Here is a 12,475-nt window from a genome sequence, read left to right as displayed (position 1 = left end):
CATACGTTTGTGTGTGTGTGTGTGTGTTTACATCTGAGATCAAATTTGCTACAGTGAAAAACACCCTGTTGTGAAAAATTTGTTGCTGCAAACATGATTTCGTTGTAGAGGAGTTTCACTGTATATTTATTTTTCACTCATGAAGGGTTCAGTAAAAGTGCATATTAACTGGTTGGGTTCGGTACCTCTAAAAAGGTTAAGAACCACTGGTGTAAGCTCTTGTATGTATGTGTTAACACATATAACTTAATAATGTAGATGTGTGTGTTTTTTTAAATATATATTTCAACAGCGACAAATGAACAAAAACATCTGGCTTCTTGCATCAGAGACGGTGTTCAAGAGTTGGCTATTGTGGCATATGTTATTCCAGTGCCTTGGCAAGAAAGCACCCCCCACCGATCCCACCCCCACTATCCTCCATTCCCAATCAAAGCTCTAATCTAAGGTCCGATTGAAGTTTTAAGAATTCCTGCCTGGGTTTTGATCATGATAATTCATTTCCTAAAGCCCTCGTAGGCTCTGCGGGGACAAAGTGCCACATGCTACCACTGAAGTAGTCCTCATGCTCTCTAAATGTACCACATGAAGGGCTCTCCAGCAACACCACGTGGGGGAGCACGGCACGATGTGGTTTTGGGGTAAGGGGGTGTTTCAAAACAGCACAGATGAAAGACATTCAGTAAATCAATTTGTTGGCTTTAAAATATATATATTAATAAGTGTAATGTAACAGTTAAGGCAGCAAACAATTGGAGATGCCATCTAAGAATTCCCAAGGCTGTGTTGTGCCTTGATAATGATTCAGGGTATATTTTACATCATACATTTGGTTCTGGTTTCCTGTGTTTACACACAAACATGTTTAAAAATCAGATCAAACTCGGTCAGTAAGAAAACAACCCAATTGGACGACAATCATGATATAATGTGTGATGCAAATCAAGCTATTAAAACAACATAGTTGTCTGCTGATTTATGGTAGATAATCATATATTTTGTGGTTACGCACCCAAAACAATGTGGAGTGATATTTACTTGAAAGAAAAAAAAATGTGGGTTTTTTTCACTAAGAAATTAGAAAGTGGGGCGGCCCGGTGGACCAGTGGTTAGCGCGTCGACCTCACATTGCAGAGGTACCAGGTTCAATTCCAGCTCTGGCCTCCCTGTGTGGAGTTTGCATGTTCTCCCTGGGCCTGCGTGGGTTTTCTCCGAGTACTCCGGTTTCCTCCCACATTCCAAAAACATACATGGCAGGCTGACTCAGCACTCTAAATTGTCCCTAGGTTTGAGTGTGAGCGTGGATTGTTGTTCGTCTCTGTGTGCCCTGCGATTGGCTGGCAACTGCATCAGGGTGATCCCCGCCTACTGCCCGAAGACGGCTGGGATAGGCTTCAGCACCCCCATCGACCCTTGTGAGGATAAGCGGATCGGAAAATGGATGCTTGGATGAAAATTAGACAGTAAATTTTACAAGGAAATGTTTTGAGTAAATTTTACTTGCGTCATCCATCCATCATCTACCGCTTATCCGGGGCCGGGTCGCGGGGGCAACAGCTTTAGCAGGGAAGCCCAGACTTCCCTCTCCCTAGCTACTTCTTCCAGCTCTCCCCGGGGGATCCCGAGACGTTCCCAGGCCAGCTGGGTGACATAGTCTCTCCAGCGTGTCCTGGGTCTTCCTCAGGGTCTCCTCCCGGTGGGACATGCCCGGAACACCTCACCAGGGAGGCGCTCAGGAGGCATCCGAATCAGATGCCCAAGCCACCTCATCTGGCTCCTCTCGATGTGGAGGAGAAGCGGCTCGACTCTGAGCCCCTCCCCGATGACCGAGCTTCTCACCTTTCTCTAAGGGAGAGCCCGGACACCCTGCGGAGAAAACTCATTTCGGCCGCTTGTAACCGGGATCTCGTTCTTTCGGTCACGACCCATAGCTCGTGACCATAGATGAGGGTTGGAACGTAGATCGACCAGTAAATTGAGAGCTTCGCCCTTTGGCTCAGCTCCTTCTTCACCACGACAGACCGATACAACGTCCGCATCACAGCAGACGCTGCACCGATCCGCCTGTCGATCTCTCGCTCCCTCCTGCCCCCACTTGTGAACAAGACCCCAAGATACTTGAACTCCTCCACTTGGGGCAAGATCTCCTCCCCGACCCGGAGGGGGCACTCCACCCTTTTCCGACTGAGGACCATGGTTTCAGATTTGGAGGTGCTGATCTTCATCCCAGCCGCTTCACACTCGGCTGCGAAACGCTCCAGTGAGAGTTGGAGAGCCCTGTTTGAAGGAGCCAACAGCACCACATCATCTGCAAAAAGCAGGGATGCAATACTGAGGCCCCCAAAACGGACCCCCTCAACGCTTCGGCTGCGCCTAGAAATTCTGTCCATAAAGGTTATGAACAGAATCGGCGACAAAGGGCAGCCTTGGCGGAGTCCTACCCCCACTGGAAACGATTCTGACTTACTGCCGGCAATGCGAACCAAACTCTGACATCGGTGGTATAGTGACCGAACCGCCCGTATCAGGGGGTTCGGTACCCCATACCCACGAAGCACCCCCCACAGAACTCCCCGAGGGACACGGTCAAACGCCTTCTCCAAGTCCACAAAACACATGTAGACTGGTTGGGCGAATTCCCACATACCCTCGAGGACCCTGCTAAGGGTGTAGAGCTGGTCCACTGTTCCACGGCCGGGACGAAAACCACACTGCTCCTCCTCAATCTGAGCACCCCTGAATAGACCTTACCAGGGAGGCTGAGGAGTGTGATCCCTCTGTAGTTGGAACACACCCTCCGGTCCCCCTTTTTAAAAAGAGGGACTACCTCCCCGGTCTGCCAATCCAGAGGCACTCTCCCTGTTGACCACGCGATGTTGCAGAGGCGTGTCAACCAGGACAGCCCCACAACATCCAGAGCCTTGAGGAACTCCGGGCGGATCTCATCCACCCCTGGGGCCTTGCCACCGAGGAGCTTTTTAACCACATCGGTGACTTCAACCACAGAGATAGGAGAGCCCACCTCAGAGTCCCCAGGCTCTGCTTCCTCCAAGGAAGGCGTGTTGGTGGAGTTGAGGAGGTCTTCGAAGTACTCTGCCCACCGGTTCACAACGTCCCGAGTCGAAGTCAGCAGCGCCCCATCCCCACTGTACACAGTGTTAGTGGTGCACTGCTTCCCCCTCCTGAGACGTCGGATGGTGGACCAGAATTTCCTTGAAGCCGTCCGGAAGTCGCCTTCCATGGCCTCACCGAACTCTTCCCACGCTCTGGTTTTTGCCTCGGCGACCACCGAAGCTGCGTTCCGCTTGGCCAGTCGATACCCGTCAACTGCCTCTGGGGTCCCACAGGCCATAAAGGCTCGATAGGACTCCTTCTTCAGCTTGACGGCATCCCTTACTGCTGGTGTCCACCAGCGAGTACGGGGGTTGCCGCCACGACAGGCACCAACCACCTTATGGCCACAACTCAGATTGGCCGCCTCAACAATAGAGGCACGGAACATCGTCCACTCGGGCTCAATGTCCCCCGCCTCCCCCGGAACATGGGAAAAGCTCTGTCGGAGGTGGGAGTTGAAACTCCTTCTGACAGGGGATTCCGCCAGACGCTCCCAACAAACCCTCACAATACGTTTGGGTCTGCCAGGACGGACCAGCATCTTCCCCCACCATCGGAGCCTACTCACCACCAGGTGGTGATCAGTTGACAGCTCCGCCCCTCTCTTCACCCGAGTGTCCAGAACATGCGGCCGCAAATCCGATGATACAACTACAAAGTCGATCATCGAACTGCGGCCTAGGGTGTCCTGGTGCCAAGTGCACATATGGACACCCTTATGTTTGAACAAGGTGTTCGTTATGGACAATCCGTGGCGAGCACAGAAGTCCAATAACAAAACACCACTCGAGTTCTGATCGGGGGGGCCGTTCCTCCCAATCACGCCCCTCCAGGTCTAACTGTCATTGCCCACGTGAGCATTGAAGTCCCCCAGCAGAACAAGGGAGTCCCCAGCAGGAGTACTCTCCAGCACACCCTCCAAGGACTCCAAAGAGGGTGGGTATGCTGAGCTGCTGTTTGGTGCATATGCACAAACAACAGTCAGGACCCGTCCACCCACCCGAAGGCGGAGGGAGGCAACCCTCTCGTCTACCGGTGTGAACCCCAATGTACAGGCACTGAGCCGGGGGGCAATGAGTATGCCCACACCTGCTCTGCACCTCTCACCGTGAGCAACTCCAGAGTGGAAGAGAGTCCAACCCCTCTCGAGAGAACTGGTACCAGAACCCAGGCTGTGTGTGGAGGCAAGTCCGACTATATCCAGTCGGAAATTCTCTGCCTCACACACCAGCTCGGCTCCTTCCCTGCCAGAGAGGTGACATTCCATGTCCCAAGAGCTAGCTAGCTTCTGCAGCCGAGGATCGGACCGCCAGGGTCCCCGCCTTTGGCTGCCGCCCAGCTCACATTGCACCCGACCCCTTTGGCCCCTCTCATGGGTGGTGAGCCCATGGGAAGGGGGACCCACGTTGCCTCTTCGGGCTGTGCCCGGCCGGGCCCCATGGGTGTAGGCCCGGCCACCAGGCGCTTGCCAACGAGCCCCACCTCCAGGCCTGGCTCCAGAGGGGGGCCCCGGTGACCCGCGTCCGGGGAAGGGAAACCTTGGTCCATATATTTTTCTCATCATAAGGGTCTTTGAGCCGTGCTTTGTCTGGCCCCTCACCCCAGAACCTGTTTGCCATGGGTGACCCTGCCAGGGGCATAAAGCCCCAGACAACTTAGCTCCTAGGATCATTGGGACACACAAACCCCTCCACCACGGTAAGGTGACGACTCACGGAGGGGACTTGCGTCATATTAGTTTATTTTAAAAAGTCACTTCAGGGTTAAGAACGAACTCATAAACTTCAGGTTAGGAGACACCCACTCTACCAACAGAGCCATGCTGCTCCTACTGTGTTTTAGTGTTTTGCTGATGTGTCCAAAAGGAAACCCCACAAACATGGTATCGACACGAGCGTCGGGCCAGTAGACAGCTGGGATAGGCTCCAGCAGGGCCCGCGACCCTTGTGAGGAAAAGTGGATCAGAAAATGGATGGCTGGATAGTTATCCTGTTTTTTACCGTGTTTTACCACTTTATAATAGTGTTTTCACTTGCCATGGAGAAAACTACATGGCATTATAATTATTTTTAACTATTTTTAACCAAACACTGATTGAAAAAAAAAAGTCAAACTTAATTTTGGGGCTGTAAGGGATTAATTGCATTTCCATTCATGCCATTGGAAAATATATCTTTGATGAGTAGATGTTTCAAGTTACGAACAGGCTTACAAAGCAAGTAAGTTCATAAAAAGAGGTTCTGGTGTTTCTGATGTGTCCTATAATGTACAATTGATCTGGTATTGTTTGTTGTAACACAGATCAATGGCTTGTTTGTTAAAAAGTACATTAAAAAGGAGCTTGAAAATATAATCACAAATTAAATCTTAATTGCAATTGGAGAGCAGGATGGGAGATTTCGATTGGAATATTTTCCCAAATCGTTGTCTTTGATGATGCGATGTTAAGGGCTGAACAAATTTGTTTTTTGTGTCTCCTAAAAAGTGATAATTTTGGAGGCTGGAAGATTCCGCTCGATGCTGATTCCGCTGTTGCCATCATGATTTGTCGCCATCATGACAGCGTCACAGTACTGCACTCATCGGAGTTATAGTGACTGATGAATGTGTCATGAATCTGTGAACAAGAATGTGCATATGTGCAAAAATATTTCAACAAAGAAGTTCACCTTCCAGCTTCAAATAATCGTCAAACTAATCCACTTGTTTTGAATTCGGAGCTTGTGGTCAATGTGGAACTCCACACGCACGCACGCACACGCACGCACACACACACACACACACACACACACACACACACACACACACACACACACACACACACACACACACACACACACACACACACACACACACACACACACACACACACACACACACACACACACACACACACACACACACACACACACACACACACACACGACTGTATAAACTTATTTTAGTCTCCAAAACAAACACAGACCCATTCACAAATGGGCTGTGTCTGCAAAAACAGTACAGTTGTGGCGTAGTTTGGGGTTTCCTTGAGTTTCTCTCTATACAAGACATACCACAAGATATTTTGTAAGATAGAGTTGTAAAGGGTGAAACCCAGTGAAGCTTTTCCTCAGCTTTTTGTCAAGCAAAAGAGGGCATTTCCACATGGGGCCATATTCTGAATGGATTGATTTCAGTAACATGACAGCTTTCTTGGAAAAGTCCTTTTTTGGTAGTTGGTACATTCGGAACAGATGGAAAATGTTAAATATTAAGTGCTGATCTGACTTATGCCCTGTAACTGACTATTCATTAATAAATAGTCAGATGAATGATCTCCTCAAAATGGGAAAGCGTGAACAATAAAGATTCTGCTCAAAGTATAGATGCCCATGAAATTTTGTGGAGAAGTTTCTCTTTTTGCAGTCAACAGTGTGATTTTACCCATCAAAACGTTTTTTTTTTTGTTTTTTTTACTCGGGTAAGTATTTGCTTATCAAGGTTTGATGGTTTCAAGAGGCTTTTGGATGATTTATTTATTGATTGATTGATCGGCAAAGTGTGCATTGTAATGCATTAGCCATCAGCAGTCAATTCAGATGCCAAAAAGTCTCAATCAATTCAGCTTGTCTGGCGTTGCGAAGGAAATATTGCCAGGACAAGGGTGTTACTTGGCAAACACCCAATAAGTGGCAACGGACAGGCAAATGTGCCCATTAAGAAGAATGAGACTTAGCTCAAGAAAAGTGGAAAAGAGTGATGGGGTCTAAGTTGTAATGAGGTTCCGTGTGAATCCTTTTCCTCTTGGGGCTTAAGGCAACATCCTCAGCTAATTAGTGGTTATCCCCTGGACAATAGAGACATTAACTAGTCAAACTTTACATTGCAAATGACTGCTTTGCCGACAGGATTTAGTGGAAATTTCTTTTGAGCCCTCTTTTTTTTGTAAAGTTCTCCCTCTTTGTCACCCTATCACTTTTTTCATGGGAAATGATCTCAAAAGGTGCTTTCACAGACAAATTTAACAATACAGGTATTGTAATTTAAAAAAAAATGCTTTGCCAAAGCACATGCAACGCAGACAATGTTATTTTCACCTGTATAACCAAGTTGCATTTTAACCCCTTAATGCTTATTGAATTTTTTTTTTTTACACTTTAACCTGCGATTATGATTTTTGGAGTAGCCTTTTGTAGTTGTTCCTCCACCCCAGTTTTAGTCATTAGTCATATTTATAATATGACAGAAAAATAAAGCATTTTAATGATTATCGCATTTATTAGCTGATTGACTAGGAGAACCTGCGAATGGAATCTAGGTGTGCGAATGTTGTGTGTAAAAGTAAAAGAAAAAAAATATGTCAGCTAGCATGACAAGCAAGTTTTACCTTTGGCATTTTGAGCTTAGCATCACATCCCATGACAAAAAAATGGGATGCATCCAGACCTTTTAGTGTTTAAATCAGCTTCAGCGTAAGGAGATAGGGCATTGACAACATATTGATCACTATCATGATTTTGGCAAAGTTGGCGATTTGATTAAATCAGTGAACACAGCTGGCGATGTCAATAACATTTTTTTTCCCAATGCTTTGCAATGGCCATCAATTATATGTGGATTTTCACTATTCCCAGACCTGGTCCGTCTTCCCTGCAAATAGCAGGGGTCAAATGTAAATATATTGTTCAAAGAAATAACTCTCTTTCCCGGGTCCCAGAATTGAATTGATGAAGTTATAAAGACATTAATCTTTGTCATACGTGTGTTTGTGTAACCAGTCGTTGAATGTGTGTTAATACATTTATGTTTGTTTTATTTGATATGTATAGTTTTTTTCTTTTAGAAACAAACTGTGACTTTATGTTCTATGTATCTTCAATTCCTTGTATTGCTCACCTGACTTTATGTTCTATGTATCTTCAATTCCTTGTATTGCTCACCTAAGCATTGCTTGTAAAAATAAATAAATACATGAATGAATAAATAAATAGGATTTGCTTTGTTTTGAATGACAACACATCTCCATCCATCCATTTTCCGAACCGCTTGATCCTCACTAGGGTCGCGGGGGGTGCTGGAGCCTATCCCAGCCATCTCCGGGCAGTAGGCGGGGGACACCCTGAATCAGTTGCCAGCCAATCGCAGGGCACACAGAGACGAACAACCATCCACGCCCACACTCACACCTAGGGACAATTTTAGAGCGACCAATCAGCCTGCCATGCATGTTTTTGGAATGTGGGAGGAAACCGGAGCACCCGGAGAAAGCCCACGCAGGCCCGGGGAGAACATGCAAACTCCACACAGGGAGGCCGGAGCTGGAATCGAACCCGGTACCTCTGCACTGAGAAGCCGACGTGCTAACCACTGGACTACCGGGCCGCCACAACACATCTCATCATATGTATTTGAGGATACAATGTTATGGTGTGTAATAAATAATGAGACCAGTGTTACTTGTGGACAACTGCTAAAAATGGTTACAGTACACAAAGGTAAAAACAAACATTGTCCATTTGGCCGATTATTTTGGCTGATGTTTAAAGCTCCACAAACGGACGATTTAATCTGCTGGCTGATTAATCAGTTGAGCCTTGGAAGTGGGCACCACAAAATCTCATATATGTTTTCATCCCAACAAGCACCACTGCTGAAAACCTAGCTAAGATACTGTATTGCCACAGAGCTACGGAAATCAACATGGCAACACTCAATAGTCACCAGGCCTCTTTTTTTCTTTAAGAACCAGATAATTAATTACAATTTCAACACTGACCTCAACTCATTTGTCGGATAATTATGACCCTGCGTAATTTAGGCGTAATTGTGTACACTGTCCGCCATGTCAAGCTTCCCAAAACGTGAATGTTTTTGTCTTAATTATGTCATACTATTTACACTAACATCCTCCTGAGAATAACAAAATACCGTTTATGATCATGCATATTCATTAAGGTGCGTAGTTTTGTTTTGTTTGCTCCTAAACGATCCCTAAGTAACATCAGACATGCGGTGATCATCACGGATGAGTGAGCTCCCTGGCAGAGTGCAGCACTGTGGTGACCGTAATTCTTTTCCCCAGCAATGTTTCTACAAGGGTGGACCACAGCTGTGTCTCCAGGCGAGGGTAGAGAATCGCGGGTGGTGGGGGTGACGAGGCCGACCACATACTGTCCCGTCTCTAGATCAGCTCACCACTGCAGAATCGGGTCCGTTTACACAAGCGCCTCCCGCCCGTGTTTACAGTTAGTTGACATTTTTGTTTTACCATGTCTAAACTCTTCAGATGTTTATTTTGTCTCTCTTTTACTGTGAGGTTTACGGAAGTAAATCAAATTATCCCAGACTGAAGGTTAGGTTGGGTCAGAAGCAAGTTCATAGCGTACAAATCTATACGCAGTAACTTTCACATGTTGCCGTCAAATACACTGTTGGATTGAGGCGACACCTCAGAGGAGGGGGAAAAAAAGCCGTGCACCTTATTGCGCTAATTCCAATCAGCTTTGCAAACAAAACCGGCAGGAAGTGTCTTAGAAGTGGGGACATGGATTATACTTCACATACTGGGAAAGAACGTAAAAAAGGGGAAGTAGACAGCAAAAGAGAATTGTGAGACTCAAGGGTTGGGCAGGAAAAAGCTGCCCTGGTGGGGTGTTGGTTAATCCCCTCAAGCATCCATATATTGCTGTACCATTCCTTCTTCTCTCCCACTGCTTGTAAAATGGCCACGGAATGTAACATGTTGTCTTTAGGCCACTGAAAGTGTGTATAATCATCTGGTGCATTTTATTTACTTGCAACTATTGCCCAGAGTATGTTGCAAAGCATTACTATGAACGAGCTGTTACAGAACATGGCCTACAGGAAATACAGGAACAAAGGTTTGTTTGTTTTAAGATATGTGACATATTCAATCACCCTATTTATCAAACAAACAAAAATATGTCATGTCATTAGAGATGACACTTACAATTGTAAATACGGGCCAAAAACCTTGTCAATGAACAGCGCTCCCTTTGTTAAAAAACAAACAAACAAACACTTCTGCACTTTGTGACTTGAGCATTTGAAAGAGCAATTTTCTTCCCCATTTTTTTTGTTTGTTTGTTTCAGCGAATGCTCTTGCATCAGAAAAGGAATTTGCCGATTCTTTCAACTGAGGTTGAGGGCCAAGAAGTTAAAACCAAAGAGGGCAAAGGGATCTGGCGAGCATGCGGTCATCTCTGCATAACGCTGACCTCTGAGCCCTCACCCCATTCCTCTACCTCTCACACAGTCCGTCACAACCACAGCAGCATAAGAGCCTCATTTAGGAGCATAGAAAGAAAGGCAGAACTCTCTTTCTCAGGAAGATTAGTGGCTGTCCCTTTGGAGTAGGCCTTTGGATAGAGCAAGGAGTGGGGAGGAGGCGTTGGTTTTTTTTCTTTCTCTGGGACATTTTTCTCTGCCAAGGGGGCCGTGACCTGTTCCAAGAGCGCTCTCCACAGAAACACGTTTAGGTGCCTGAGCCGCATCTGAAATGCTGCCACGATAGCCATGATTAACGCTCCACTCTTTATCTCAAAGCCACACTCTTCTCTGAGCAGCAGAGCATTATAAAAGGTTTCTCTTCTTCATCCAACTACGTTATTCCTCACACTTTAAAGGAGCAGCAGAGACAATCAGCGCTCATGTTGTTGAAGTCAAAGCAAGATGGGATGCTGAATGGTGTGTTCTGGTATACTAGCTACACCATCCCAGATCCATAACTGCTATGAGTAACGGCACAGATACTGAAACATGCTATTGGTAAATTATATTAGTAATTGTCATGAACGCCATAGCCATAAACCGACCAACCCTCGACCATGTTAGCATATATACACGCTGCTTGGGCTTGTAACCAGAGGGTCAGTAGCCTCCAGTGGCCTTTTACAGACTGAGGATATAATAAGGCTGTAAAACAAGTCGTAGCGGCCGCAATTGAAACTGACCTAATGGGTAGCAAACACATGAGCACACACGACCCAGGTTTTGTTGTTAAGTATGGAAGTCGGGACATGTTTTTCACAGTTTTCCCTTAGGAAAGGGTTTGATCTTTTACTGTCCTGGAAGCAGGCACCTTATCTCAACACATGTTACACTGACATAGTTAAGGCTCAGGTTAATGCAGGCTTGTAAATCCCGGGGCTTTGGAGTCAGGTTGCAAGTGACAAGCTTGTGGGGGCAAGGCCTGCAGCTATGAGAAAGATGCAGGCTGTCCCAGCAAATGCTGAGGCCCATTTGGAACCATTAACGAGGCTTTAAGAAAGCAGTTTGATTCTTATCTTATGGACTGTCGGTAACCTGCACTTTGTGTACCTGAAACGCAAAGCTCTCGCTTTCCTTGACGTCGTCTTTCTTTGGGCGCACATCCTTCGGTCGAGGCCACATATTCATAGAGTAGACCATGTCCTACTGCTGGAGCATTGTGACATAGAACATTTCAATGAGAACAATGTATGCCTCCTTAAAACTAAAGCATAGGTGTCAAACGCAAGGCCCCGGGGGCCAGATCCGGCCCGCCACATCATTTTATGTGGCCCGCGAATCATGTTTGTCAACTTCCATGATCCTTGCTAAAATATCTACCGAAATGTCAAAATGTCACGTTTAATAAATAATGTTGAGATTGTGCAATATTTTTTTTTCAAAGTGAGTGTAAATCACTTGAACAATAATTGAATAAACTACAGTATTATAGTTGACTGATTTCAAAACTATTAATCTATCCATTTGCGGTGTACAAGTAATAATACAATGAGACGATTAATTTGGTTTCACTGTCATAATGGCCCTCCGAGGGAAGAAGTAACTCCAATGTGGCCCGCGGCAAAAATGAGTTTGACACCCCTGAACGAGTGCGAATGAAAACAACAAGAAGGATGTGAGTGTGTTTATTCGGTTTTAGTGTTTGCATTGTTGTTGTTGTTTTTGTAGACTTTAATGTAGAATATGTGGCTTGGATTTGATCTTCCCAAACACAACTAACCTAAATAAATTGTGCCCCTTTAAGAAGAATCTTTGTCATCTTAAAAGGACTTCTTGATGTATCCACATTTGCTCTATTTTTCCTTTGCAAATGCATACTTAAAAACAGGACCATGTAATGAATAAACTAAGCAACAACAAAAGCAGAGCAGATGTCGAAGGACAATCAAATGTTCTATTTTTTCGTTCTCCAGTGTTTAAGTCAGCTTTATGACGGTATGAATGATTCGCTCCTGCTGTAGCCCTGAGATGATGGTGTCTCTCTGAGGGGTTTCAAAGTCTATAAACTTGGGTCCACCAGCAGCATTTAGTAATTTATAACATCTGGGACATTAGAGGCACGAACAAGGTCCTGCGACCTCGTTAAGACCAG

At 45.9% G+C, this 12,475-nt stretch overlaps 1 protein-coding gene across 1 annotated transcript in view; it reads right to left on the bottom strand.

Moving 5' to 3' along the window:
* gli2a (GLI family zinc finger 2a) overlaps window positions 1-12,475 on the bottom strand; it is an 87,436-nt gene that overhangs the window by 54,562 nt on the left and 20,399 nt on the right. The window lies entirely within an intron of this gene.

The sequence above is a fragment of the Hippocampus guttulatus genome, chromosome 11, assembly GCF_054856545.1.
Source record: "Hippocampus guttulatus isolate MCC_2025c chromosome 11, RoL_Hgut_1.0, whole genome shotgun sequence".
Classification (NCBI taxonomy): domain Eukaryota; kingdom Metazoa; phylum Chordata; class Actinopteri; order Syngnathiformes; family Syngnathidae; genus Hippocampus; species Hippocampus guttulatus.
Note: the sequence above shows the minus strand (reverse complement) of the source record. Positions and strands in the feature narration are given on the sequence as shown.